Below are 14,007 nucleotides of genomic sequence, written 5' to 3'. Positions count from 1 at the left end.
AAAGGAGACAAAAGCATTATTAACTTAACTGCAGTTTACACTTTAAGCACTGGTGAAATAGTTTTAAGTGATTCTCAAGTGAAATGGCTGGGAACAGTCAAAGAATGGTTGCAGTTATATTATTCTCTGTTTGTTAATTTCAGGCGAGGGAAATAGAACAAGAGAATGTGTAAAGATGAGTAGGTGGCAGAAAAGGCAGGAGGAGCAAAGAAATGGATGCTGAACTCACCAAGAATCAGTTAGAAGAACTATGTGTACGGTGAGGTCTGTAGGTAGCTGATCAGAAAAAATCGGAGCTAGGGGTCATGCTACACTCAGATGCCATGAGGTAGGATGGGCACCTGCTTCCAACTGGGGGCTAGAAAGAAATTATACGGCACTTAGTGTTAGAAGAGCCCTAGAAAATTGAAAGGAGAGGTGTTAGATTTCCTCTTCTCTTAAAGGATAGGGGCCCACATTATTCCCTCCAAAGACAAAACCCACAGGAGGGATCTTAGAAGTAAGAAATCTCAGTGAGTATCCCCTCATTGAGATCCTCACACATGTTCAGGCAGGTGGGTACAGGAGGTTGCCCCACTGTGTTGCTGATGTTTAGGCTTGCCCCCTAACAATCAGCAGGAGACACCATCGTAGGCCGCCCAGTAGACACCGCTCCAAGCCTGCCCAGTCTACCATATAGGCCTCCTCCACCTCCCTCAATGTAAACCCTGGACAGCACAGAAAAGTTGCTACAAGGCCCAGAGGGGGAAACCAGTGCCACATAAGCAGGTGAACTCTCTCTTCCTTGTAAAAAGGAAGAAATCTATGTGTGGAGGGTCTCCTCTGTGCACGGTGCTGGGGGGTGGGGGAAACAATCTGGCAGAGGGGTACATTCTACCTTTAGTGACACTGACCTAACACCAGTATACCAAAGTACAGAATTGGGTCCACTGTGTTTACTTGGCCTACTTGTCCAAGGGATTTAAACTGAATACAGTTTAGTATTGCCTAATATATGGTACTCCTGTTGGAACATTTTAGGTCTAAATATGAGCAGATCAGATATAAACAAGGTACTGCACATATAATTTTGTCCCTTAAGTCTTAACACGCTTCCAAATGTCCCACAAAGCATTAAGATAATGCAAATGGACACAAGCTCCAAGCCAGGCTTCTGAATAGAAAATCTACGTCCAGCAAGTTCGATTAAGCCAGCTAATTTTCAGTCAAACAAGCTAATTTCCAGATAGATTCTTCTGATGTTTTCCCTCTGTTTGTAATTTGCATCATTAAATAGCTTGGTGTTTCAAATCACCCACAGTAGTGAGGTCACAAGGTTTTATGTTAAATAGCAACAACCTCAGCTTTTTAAAGAAGAAACAGAGCAGCTGATCTGCTGGTGCATAATTTTCTTTTTTCTTTGGGGTGAGAGAAAGAGGGATGGGAGCTTCTTATGGATCACAGACATTTTACTTTGGAAGGGAGAGCAGCTCTATAGGTCTTTGTGCTCTAGAAAGTAATACAGGATCACAGATGTACTTGATTATCAAGAAATCTTTTTTTAATGGTTTCTCCTTCCCTCCCCTCAAACAGCAGGTCATCTTTCTGACATGAATATATCATTTTAAGCGGTACAAAATTCAAATTTAAAAGGAAAAATTAAAATACCAGAAAAAAAACATGCATTGAATTTGAAGATAAAAATTGGTTAACAACATTCAATATTCTAGAAAGTGATGCTGTTCCAACTACTTGGTATATACAGTGATGGGAAACAGATGTTTCACAATTATTTCTGCCTGCACTATGTTTCCACATCTGATCAACAACATGCCATATACAGAGCATGAATCAAGGACACCTTGGTTCAGTCTTCCTCCCCAGTAAAATAGCATTTTTTCTGTCTTTTTTTAATGGTCACACACTGTAAATTGATGGAATACAGTTATCCTGAAGCAATTTTCCTGATTCAGGAGGCTGCTTGGTCACTGGGATTGGAAAAGACTGAATCTTACAGCTTCACACTGTTTTCACTGATGTTGAAGACACATATCAGTAAATATTCTAAAATAAAATTATCGCACCCAAACATTCCAGATCCTGTTTAACTAAGGGCTCCAGCATGCACAATCTGGTGCTAGGTTCTATTGTTGTCTTTTGTGCTACTAACATTTCTTCTTTTCCTACTGTAACATAATTTATGTATGTGTGTATATGTGTCACACATGCACACATTCATACATAAACGTGGGATATGTTCAGCAAGAAACTGTCAAATATCATGAAGCGCTTCCCTGAAAATTGAGGTATTTTGTGCATTTATATAATGCGTGTGTATGTTTATGTATGAATACATGCCTGTGCATATGAGGTATATACTCACATACACAGAGGTAAGACTATGATAACTGTAGAGGATTGTGGTGAATAATCTGAGTGAGATTCGAATAGGCTGATTTACTCAGAATTATCTCACATTTGAAAAGTCGATAGGTAGAGAAATGGCAAGATGTTCCTGAAGAGCGGGAAGCCTTGCTTAACTAAACACACTGAAGGGATATAGATGTTCTGACCTATCTACATGAAGTAAAGATAAATGAAATATAAAGCTTCATTTTGCAGGAAATATCATTCTAATTGCAATCCCATCACTGGTATTTATTTGGGCAACATTATAGTTTATGATGCATTGTACTCTTTCTTTTCTTGCAAGTTATCTGTTATTTTATTCATTACAATTAAGAGACGAGTGTTGAAAATTTGTTCTAGTTTAATTCATTATACATTTTCCCTTAAAAAGCCATCCTGTGATGTAGCAGAAGATAAGAGACTGTGCCTTTTCATTCAATATTTATTAAGCATAATAAAAAAGTCTGTTTTGTAGAAAACAAATTACATGTTGCCTGTCACAGGAGGGCGTCATACCAGGGAGATCTGGTGCACAGAATACTGACTGAACCCAATGATTTTGAAGTAGGCTGTGTACACAAACATTTTGGTGTAAGGGTCCTTTACTATTAGTACGTGTGGAGACCAAGATGAACTTGCCATACATAGATCTACAAGACTGTTGAGAAAAGAAGAACAGGAATCTATTATCTGCTCTTCCCTATTTAGATACTGCAAAAGAATATGAAAGTAGTTCAACAAGGCAAATGATCCAAGAACAGTTCTTTCAAGTGTATTCTGGTGTGTGCAAACATGACATATTTAATTAGTATTATGTTCTATCTTTTGTAAGAAACCCAAGATTTGAGATAGTATAATTACCTTTTAACAATGTACAGCTGCTAAACTTCTCAGGTAAACAGTACCCAACAATGATTTTTTTGAGCACATCACAAATAACCACTTTCCTAGTAGGACTTTTATAAATGTCAGGACACAGAAGAGTAAAACTACTGTAGGAAGGGAAACACTTTGAGTTCTTATAGATAAAGCAAGGCCTCAGAACCTCACACCTATGCAGTAATCAAAGGTGATTTAAGGCAGAACAAACAAGCAAAAAAGCCCCATTAAATAGATCATGAATTTGCTTGTGGGTCTGTAACAGATGTGTTATTAAGGATGCTTTGTTTACCCAGTTGCCAGTCTGTTGAAGAGAATCTTCCGTGTGATGCTGCTTATCGCGCTTTTAATTCTGCCTGAGCGAAATTGTTAGCCTTGAAAAAGCAATTTTTTTGGCCCCACTCTATCTGGCTGCACAGAATTTTCAAAGCACCACTATGTTGTAAAAAATGCCCTTTTAATCAGATTACCCTTGGCGAACGTCCCAAACTCAGGCTGAAGTGCAGTGCTTGTGGTTTCTCAACAGCTTACACTAAGCCTGCACCATGGAAATAATCTACTTTTAAAACCCAGGAAACAAATCGACTGCACTAAGGACATAAGTCGCTGTCATTAGGGAGTGATTAGGCTAAACATTTTTATACACTCTGGTAGCCCAGTTTCATATTGTGCATCTCTGTGCTGATAGAAAGAATGGCACCTCAGATAATTGTTTGACTCACCCACACCAAAAAGACCTGATGTTATACAAATTCAAATTAATTTCCCTCTAATAATTGCAGAAAGCAATATATACAGAGCATGATTTTCTTTTAATAAGTCGGAAAATATAGTAAAATCAGCTTTACATTCAGTCCTTGAACTGGAGATTGTGAGTTTGATTAAAGGCTATACACTACAATATTTTTTGACGTACATTAGCTTCTCCTAAAAATCCTGTCACCTCCTGTTAAGTTACTGCTACTTGTTTTATTCAAACATTCTTCCTTTAATACATAATTTATATAGGAAATTCTGTGTGTGTTTTTGAAGAGGCAGCTACCATTTTTCCAATTTACCATTATAACTCCATGTCTTCAGCTTCTGTGATACTGTATTTTTCATAGTGGGAAAATACAACATCACGATGTTTGAACAGAAAGTATTCTGCTCCCCGCCCCAATTTTCCTTTTACGAAACAGAAAGAAAAAAGAATTTGGATCTGACTCTGTCTAATCAAATTATCTGGTGTCTGAGTCAACCTTGCTATTTTTGTACACACAGAGCCCAAAGAAGAAAGGATCTCGATGTCAGGTCCTGGTGATTGAAGAGCAGAAGGATTCTTTTTTTCAAACTGGAGGTTGAGCTAAGATCTGATAAAGAGAGGATATTCAGCTGGTCCAAAGCATAAGCCTGGTCCACTCTTGATCCCTACTTTGGCCATTCTGTTGATAGTTTCATTTCTAATTTATGAAACATTTCATTAATCCTCAATCTGTCAGCCCCTTCTTGACAATAATGCAGCCTGACATTTGAAGGATTAATATTTATTAAACATCCTATCCTTCAGAAGTCAAAGAAATGCTCAATTCATTTCCGCAGCGAAATCTTCCAACTCTTCGCTAGCTGCAAACACCTCGCCACACCCTCAAAAAAGCAAACAAACAAAAAATCAGAAGGCTGCAAAACTAAATGAAACATGCATGAGAAATTTTTTTTTTTTAAAAAAGAGGAGTTACATGGAATACTCCTTCAAAAGACTGTTCTGTGTACATTTAAGGTATTCCTCTTTCCAAGCATATGTTCTTGCACTCGTCCTTCCACTATGCACCCCCCCACTTTCCCACTTCATAAATAATTCATAGCCTGATAAATATGCAATTTCAAAAAGTGCAGACATGGAAGCACTGCATTAAAAAAAAAAGCTTATGCTTTTCACACAGAAGACCTGAACTGCACTGAACGGATGACCAATTTTCCAGTATTCAGAAGCTGTATTATATATTTATATGTGTGTGATAGGAGTGAGACTGTGTTTCTGGTCTGATTCCTTGCTTTGCTAGACATGTTGTAAATTGTCTGTGGAAAACTGTAACACAAAACACATTTTTTAAAAACATGAAGTTAGCAATGTTTAAAGTTTATTATAGAAAGTAGCGATTAAATGCTTTCAGAAAAGCAATGCAGTCATTTGCTCTCTTGTTTATCGTGTGCCGATATCGCAGGTATGGCATGTACTGTACGTAATTCTCTAGTGCTAACCCCATAAAGGTCTCAATCTTCTAAGTTTTCCCTTAAGCAATAATCATTTATTCGACATCATGGGAAGATTCTTTGGAGGTCCATTTAACAAGATCAACAGCAAACTGGTCTGTCTGTTGTTTCCCTACAGGTAAAGATCTCCCAAAGTAACATGCAGTATAAAAAGCAAAGCAGAGTACCTCCATTTTGTGAACTAATTGCTTGATTACCAGACTGAAACAAAATGGAGGAAAGACTTTTTTGCAAAAGCAGCTCCTTGCTGACATGACAGAAGAGAAAAAGCATTAGAAGAAAAATGGTGCTTATAGAACATCAGTTACAAAATCACAAATATAATATGTAATATGAAAAATATAGATAATTCATACATATTCCTAGATGCCAGGATTCTGTACAGATGGTATTTTAGTTTAACAACAGTTAAAACACAAAAATGATTTCAATTCACGAAGTGTAACCTTTTGGATGAACACTTAAATTGGAAACACCATGGGTAAGAAATAGACCTCAGCATTTAATTTGGACTGGCTAGTTGGAAGCCTATATTTACTGTACAATAATTTCAGATTTAATTAAATCACTCTGCTGCTGCCAGTCACACCAACACCATAAAGATGATTAATTGCGTGATTAAATGAAATATAAACTGCCTTCAAAGTAACATCAATGCACAGCTCTGCAAACAGACACCATGTGATAGATTTAAGTGCAAGAGCCTACCTGTGTCTCTTAGAAGCATACCATAGTTAGAAAGTGGGCCCTGTGTAAGAAAGTAATCATTGTACCAAAAATAGAAGCTTTTACAAGGCATTGTTTTTCAAGACAAATCTGAATCCTTCCCCTCCCACTGACATGATTTGTTATCTTACAGAAGAGTTTTCACACAATTTGCATTGTCATCTTGTGAATTGGCTACCAGTATACAAACAAGAGCTGACACACCATAATAGCAAGACTGTGCTGTCACAACAAGGCAGCTGGACAGTTATATATTCCACTTTGCTTGCATTGTATTTTGATTCACAGCAACAGCAGGACAAAGGGCCTGACAGAGCTAACCATGGATTGTCACCTTGATTTGTCCAGTCTAGCAGATATGCAGAAATGAATTATATTCTCCTGCTTATGAACACAACACAGAAGCAAATAAGCTTGCAAACAGCATTTTCCAAACTATAGTATCTGAGAAACATCCAGCATCTTCAGAGATGCTGCATATCTCCATAGGGGAAAAAAAGCAGAAAGAACTAGCAGATTAGTGAAGACACTTGAAAGCTGCCTCTTCTATAATGCAGGATATTGTAGATATTAGAAACAAATTCTTTTACTGAGTGCTATATAATTTGTTCTGTGCTCTGCTTTTATATTTGTTTAATGCTTTGACAATGCTTCGCTATTGAAGTTTCTATCACTAATGTAAGTTCTTTGGGGCAGGGACACTTTTTATACTATTTTTTATAAAGGCTAGCCTATTTATGGTGCTATATGCTGAATAGTAATAATGTTGAAAAGAAATGTGCTTATATGTATGTGGAATCCAATAGCTATATTGAATTAAAATTTTATCTTCTAAAAGATAAAAATCAATTACTTCAAATCAATTTCTACTATTCTATAGTTCCAAACTAAATATAAAGAATGCCCTGTTTTATATTTACTGTCTGGAAGGGTTGTAAGTGTAAAGCTCCAAACTATGAGGAAATTCACTGCAAGGTAAACACAACAATGTTTGGAATTACTAATTTTTGACAACTTTTTTTTTAATGTAACGTGCAGCATTTTAATAGACACAAATGTGTACCTGAAAAAAAAAACACCAGAAATTTTCAAAAATTATAAAGAGCCAATTGTCTTCTGCCATCTTTCTTAGAGAATAAGAAATCTGGCTCCCTCTGCTTATCAGGAAAGTAAATTCTTGCAGTGAGCGATGTACATTCTTGTATTAAAAATTATTCCGGTAAGCAAAGGAAATTTTAAAAATACTTAATTTTTTTATACAAGACAACAAGCAGAGGAGTCTTCATTGTGGTTTTCTACTATCACATTTTTTATTATTAACTTTATGAAAGACATAATCAAACTCTCATTTTGCTTAAGCTACACGCCTCACCAGAATGTTCAAAATACTTGTCTCTGAAGAAAAGCCTTTCAGAAATTCATCATTTATACATCTTTTTTATTTATGAGATAAGGCTTATCAGAAGATGTACTGTTACATATCACAATAATGTGTTCATTTTTGAGCGTGCAGTATCTTAAGCAACCATGGAAAACTAAATAGATGTAATATTTGTACGGTCTTTATTAGTTCTGAATCGTAAACTGGGTATTTTTGCAGTTGTATATACATTTTGTTCTACTGTTCACTGCGTGTTGATTTTTTAATAGTGAACATACACCAAAATATTACATGACATCATAATGTTTCTAAGCATAGCTGAAGCTATATTACATATTATAGAAGGAAAAAGTAAATAAAATCTTACCCAGATACAGAAATGCTAATGTGCATCCATCAAAGAGCTATACATTCATAGTAAAGGTTTCAGCACAAATAAAGCCTTTATTTTAATGTACATGTAAAAAAAAAAGTAAAAGTAAATTAAATTAAATTAAAATAAAAAAATCTTATGATTTCTTTACCAAAATTGTTTAGGAAAACCTAAAAGCACCAACAGAACCATTTATTGTCCAAGGAGAAAATTGTATAGATTTGTCTTTCCTCGGAATTCTATGCAGCCAACCGTAATAGCTCTTTGACAGTTCACCTGACTGCAGCAGAAATGGGAATGTGATGGTTACAGTGGATGACAGAAAGGGGCCATTTGAAGTGCTATTATGCAGTTTACATGAGAAAATTTCAGCAGATTTCAGCTTTATCTATTTATGCCATGAACATTTTTTTTGTTTTGTTTTTTCTAGTTGTTCATGGCTTACAATAATGAAAGTTGCATTCACTTTTGGTGTTGCCATATAGGATTGCACACCTTAAGATGTAAAATTTATTAAAGATTTATGAATTGGCTTTGGTGATTCACTATGGTTTAATAGTAAAACAAAAATGCATACATCAGTTCTCTCTTGCCCATGAACTATATTTTAAATGACTGTTATGTTTGTTTTCCTCCATCTGGTTTGTCTTGTAATTTCAGGTCTAATATAAACCAGATATTATATTTTAATACTTAAACGAATGAAGGAACATACACTTTTTCAGTTAGGCTGACCAGACAGCAAGTGTGAAAAATCAGGACAGGGGGTGGGGGGTAATAGGAGCCTATAAGAAAAAGCCCCAAATATCGGGACTGTCCCTATAAAATCGGGACATCTGGTCACACTATTTTCAGTGTCTGTAGAACAGACTCTACTGTAGAACGCTAAACATTGAAAATGATTTCCTCAAAGCATCTCTTTAAATAATTGAATTAAATCTTTAAATGCTTTGATGTAAGGACCCAATCCTGCAATCTCTTATTCACCTAACTGGTCCCATTGAAGCCAATGGGACTACTCCTGTGAGTTAAGACTGCTCATGCAAACATGGGTTTGTAGGATTGGCTCCTCAATTCTTAAAAATGTAAAGGTTCCCATCACAGCTTTTGAGGTGTCTTTCCCCTGCAGCTTTGATATGTTGTACAGATGTTGATCTTAAAGGTAGAAAGAACATGTTAACTCTATTACAGCAACAGCTAAAAATACTAGTTCTTTTTTATAGAATGAAAAAGCAAAACCAGAACCCAAGCGGATGTTAATAGAGTGGTAGTTTTTCACCAAGATATTCTACGTAACAAAATAACCCTGGAATGATCAGGACAAAAAGAATAGTGGTAAGGTAACTTACATTGTATTTACAAGTGATTTATAGATTTTACAAAATAAAGAAACTAAGCAACTGTACCCTTTGACATATTGTTAAGCAGATCGTCTATGATTCTAGTTTCCATGCAGGGTCAAGAGTGTTGACATGGGTTTAATCAGCTACTCCTCCTAAACCATGAATCAGAACAATTGTTGTCAGTTTCAAATAGTACAATTGCCTGAAAATAGCAAAATATATAAAGTAAGAACACACATCAAGAATACTAAAAGTTACAAGTATTAATTGTAACACTGATTTAATTGCAAGCATTTTCTGCTTTTTGAGGCACTGAACTGGTACCAAGAGCACGACATCCGTCAATTTTTTCTCACTTTTTGGTGACATAATTACACTTGCTAAATATATTGCTCTGCCAGAATGTGTATTTTATTTTAATGCAAAACTTTTGCATTTCTTCCTCTCTATCTGTCTTTTCATATGTACGTTTTTTATCAAAATTATACACTATATATATTTTATATGCCATGTATACATACATGTATTGTGCTACCTATGTTGTTGTTAGCTTCTTTGTCGGTGTACTTGGTAGGACTGGAGAATATTGGGTGCAAAGTGTCTTCATGAAGGGGAAGTGAAATCACTCACCATTAGAGATAAGTATGACAAGCTCCTTTTTACACTAGGATACACTTGTATTAAACAGAATGGCAGGGTGCCTGAGTGAGATTGCATCTATTACCAATGATGGCATGAAAATGGACACTTATTAATCACATGTTTTGAAAATAATTATCCATAGCTTTATAAATGCTATTTGGAGTAAATCTAAGTCAAGATTTTTTTCTAAGTACATTTGCATTTGAAAGATTGTTTTCTCATTAAGTAGTTTTAGGAGTTTATATTTTCTGTAAAGCAAGTATTAAGTATGTGTAACAAATCTATCGTTTCCAAATGATTATAAAGTTAACATGACACCAATATTGCATGGCTAGTTTAAAAAGAAACAGGTCATAGTCATTATTCCAAAACAAAAACTTAGGCCATGTAATATTCTATGGATGTATTTTGATTAACAGTAGGATATAAAATATAAAAATGTCCATTTATAACTAAGAAATAAATAATTAATGTTTTTGTACACAGAGTATTTAAAAGGACATTTAAAGCAAATATGATGATCTGAAGGCTCTTTTGGGATTTTTGTGAGTAAAAATGATTTTTGTGGATAAATAATTTTCTGTGTATTTGCTTTATCTTCTGTACAATTCACAACAGAGATTAAGCAAATGTAATCTTTGCAATCAAACCAAATATAGTAGTATGAAAAAATGTATTGTAAAAAAGCCTTAGAACATTTTAAGGTATCATAGTCGAGTTTCTAATATGCATAAAATGTATCCATTAAAACCATATTTTTCATCTGACCAAATTATATATACACATTAATTTTCTCTATATATGTACAGTACAATCATTTGTAAAAAATATTACTGTAAGAAATAATTATAGTAAAACTCCATTATCTGCACTAAATATGTGCACACAATGCTTTTGTTATGACCATATTTTATTTAAATTGAAACTTTAAATTTCTTAAAATAGTAGTTAAAAATAAAGTGATCAATAATTTAGTATTTACAAGTAAAAAACTATGTTGCACTTTGACAAAAATCTATCTGCACTCTATTTTGATAGAAATGATTCAAAGGATGTTTGCAATATTCCAAAGCCTTCTTGGAAAGAAACTGAGCTATGCTGCATGATTTAAAATATTGAATATTTTGGTTAGTCAGCATCTTGAAGCTTGTCACTTCTGGATATTTGGAAGGTTTGCGTTTTGCTTTATAAGAATATTTTGAACTGTTACTGCTGTAGTAATCGTCATCATCTGCTTCAAAGTATAAAAATACTATTTATGATTGCCGGTGCATGATAGTGTGATGACTTTAATATGTTGTATTTTGTTAAAAGAACAAATTTGTAGAAGGAAAAAAATGACACAGGAAATAAATAAATAAATAAATGAGCAAATAAATAAAAAATGGTCTGGCTTTGGAAAATATTTGTAAACAAGACATATCTAGTTTTTAAATATAATTTTTTTAAAAAAATTAATGACTTTTATAATCAATGGAAAACTTGAATATTTAAATAATTGTTTCTTCAGTCTTATCATAAATAATGGCTACCAGAACTTATAGTAAATGTTTTGACAATGATTTACAAGTCTAATAAAATTATTGTAATTGTTTCATTCTTGAAAAACATCTACATATTTTATAAATTTGATCCAAAACAACATAGAGGTCTTTTTAAAAAAATATTTGGAGGATTTTATTTTCATTTGATAACAAAAAACCGAAAACCAAAAACAAAGCTCCCCTAGAAATCTTTTCTATAAATACAGACAATAACAAAATGTGTTTGTTAAAGAGTTTTTCAGAACTTCTTTTCTAATATTAATTCGATGTCATTATCAAGACATCAAATTAATCTGGGTGTTTACAGTACATGTTATTAAGAATTAAACCCTACATTTATTTGCATAGGTAAAGGATCGACTGTAGCATAGTTTGGTAATTTGAGGACTATAAATAAAGCACTCTATATAAAGAGGGGTCTATGTCCCTTTTTGTAGTCTACTTATAAATTCAAAATGCAAAACACGGTTATATATGTAGTTACCCGGGAATACAGATGATCTAAAATACAGAAAAGACTGAAATACCTGCAACTCATCTTTTAAACCCGTGGAGCTGACCAAAAATAATTGCAGGTTGAATGTTTGGTACTGTACCACCATATTTATTACAATGTTTTTAAAAAACCCTTTTTTTCTGAAATGAGTGAAGAATATGTTTGAGGCATGGCAATGGTTAATCTTATAGAAAGGCAACTTATACATTTATGTACCTCTTTAAAATTCTCACCTGAAATACTTGTACATGGCAGTCTTTGGCAAAGGGATGCACCATCCCATGGACTACTGTATTAACTTGTCTCCTGTTATTTTATTTGAGGGAGATAAACACTTTCTCTCCTTATATATGATTAAAGCTACATTTAGTAAAATATACCTGCATTAGATAGGCCCTGATTCAGCAAAGTTCACTAAGCACATACTTTATTTTAAGCACATGCTTATGTCATCCCTATTCAGGAAAGCACTTAATTATGTGTTGAACTGCTTTGCTGACCCTCATACTGCATGATACACAAATGCGCCATGTGATACACTAAACATTCACTCATTTCTCTCCCTCTTAATGCCCCACTTTTTCTTATGCTTTAAAGCAACATTTACTTACTGTACATACCGTAGGTACTCATATAACTCTCCTACTATATATTATGGCACACTGACTATATCTTGAGTTTTATCTGTGTCAAGTTTTATCTGTGTCAAGTATTTGTAAAAATACTATGATTATCCTTTTAATGACACATATATGTGCAGGAAAAACAATTCAATAAAAGCAGGATAAAAGCTAGAATTATGCAAAACTGATGAAGATCCCCCCCATGAAAAAATGTTATTTCATTTTGGGTAATTTTGAACCCCTTCAAAGTTCCCTTTATGAAATGTGATTAAAAGACCTTTTAAAATCAAAAACACACAACAATTCAAAGTTCAAACTATGAATTTTGAAGTCACCTTTTGCCCAGAACAGGTCCATTTTTGCTTGGAAATGAGTTCTCTTCCACTGGAACATTTTTTGAGTTAAAAAATCATGACACATTGAATTTTTGGCAAAATGTACACACTTTTTATCTTGAACAAACTGAAATATAGAGAATATTGCTGCAATTATTTCTCATGCTTCTGGTAAGAACTATTTCTATTTTCTTCAGCCTGCCTCTATTCTTCTATGTTTTATTGCTTAGCTGAGTGTAGCCAAAGTAAATTCCTACAGGTGACAGTGTGAGGACCCCCTCAACACAGTTAGCTTTCCCAGTTTATCACTTTATAGTAACAATGCTGTGTCACTTTGAAAATCCCTTATATCTTATCTATGTTGTAGTGATCTGGCAGTCAGATATTATGTTGCAATATAAAGCATATATAGGACAGACAACTGCTTAAAGACATCTTAAGGGAACTGTTATTTACACTACCTGGAAAGTACTCGGTGCTTCTTTATTTATCTTGACTTTGATTCAAAATTTACATTTGGTGTCAATATTTAACAGATTTTGAGAGTTATTTTCAGATCCAGAGACTCATCCTGGCTGAGGCTGCCCCCACAAACCACATGGTTGAGAGCTCTGCAGAAAAGACAATGCCACCTCAATGCCTCCCAGTCACTGCCCACTTCTCCAGTACAGAACTCAGACTATGTGGAGTCCAGCACAGAAGGAATAGAGGCTCAGAGGTGGCCAAGACACCTTCTGTGCAGGACAGGAGAGTTACACATGCAGGGGGTCCCTTTTGTTTGCAAATCTTAGGGGGCTGATCCAGGTCCAAAGAGGGAACTGTGATATAATGCTTGCTTTGAGCCCAGGAGTCTCCCATTTTACAGTTGCAAGCTACAGTTGCATGCCACCTGAGCAGCTGAAAATATTAGAGAAAGGAACGTGATTGTGGCTTTGTATCCATGACAATCTTACGTGGAACTTGTTCATTTTTTTTAATGAGAGTGAGGCTGTGTTTGCTTGTGACTTTTGAGGGAGATAAGCAT

At 34.7% G+C, this 14,007-nt stretch overlaps 1 long non-coding RNA gene across 2 annotated transcripts in view; it reads right to left on the bottom strand.

The window, feature by feature from the left end:
• Positions 1-1,515: 1,515 nt before the first annotated feature.
• LOC125632505 (uncharacterized) overlaps positions 1,516-14,007 on the bottom strand; it is a 56,312-nt gene continuing 43,820 nt past the window's right edge. The window contains exons 2-5 of one of the 2 annotated variants that reach the window (XR_007355331.2): positions 7,995-9,495; positions 6,229-6,268; positions 5,688-5,767; positions 1,516-4,893 (exon numbers count right to left, since the gene is read on the bottom strand). This is a non-coding gene — a long non-coding RNA (uncharacterized LOC125632505). The remainder of the gene's footprint in view (positions 4,894-5,687; positions 5,768-6,228; positions 6,269-7,994; positions 9,496-14,007) is intronic. The other variant, XR_007355330.2, reaches the window with a different exon arrangement.

The sequence above is a fragment of the Caretta caretta genome, chromosome 2, assembly GCF_965140235.1.
Source record: "Caretta caretta isolate rCarCar2 chromosome 2, rCarCar1.hap1, whole genome shotgun sequence".
Taxonomy (NCBI): Eukaryota; Metazoa; Chordata; order Testudines; family Cheloniidae; genus Caretta; species Caretta caretta.
The sequence above is the reverse complement of the archived record's forward strand: the minus strand, read 5'-3'. Positions and strand labels throughout refer to the sequence as shown.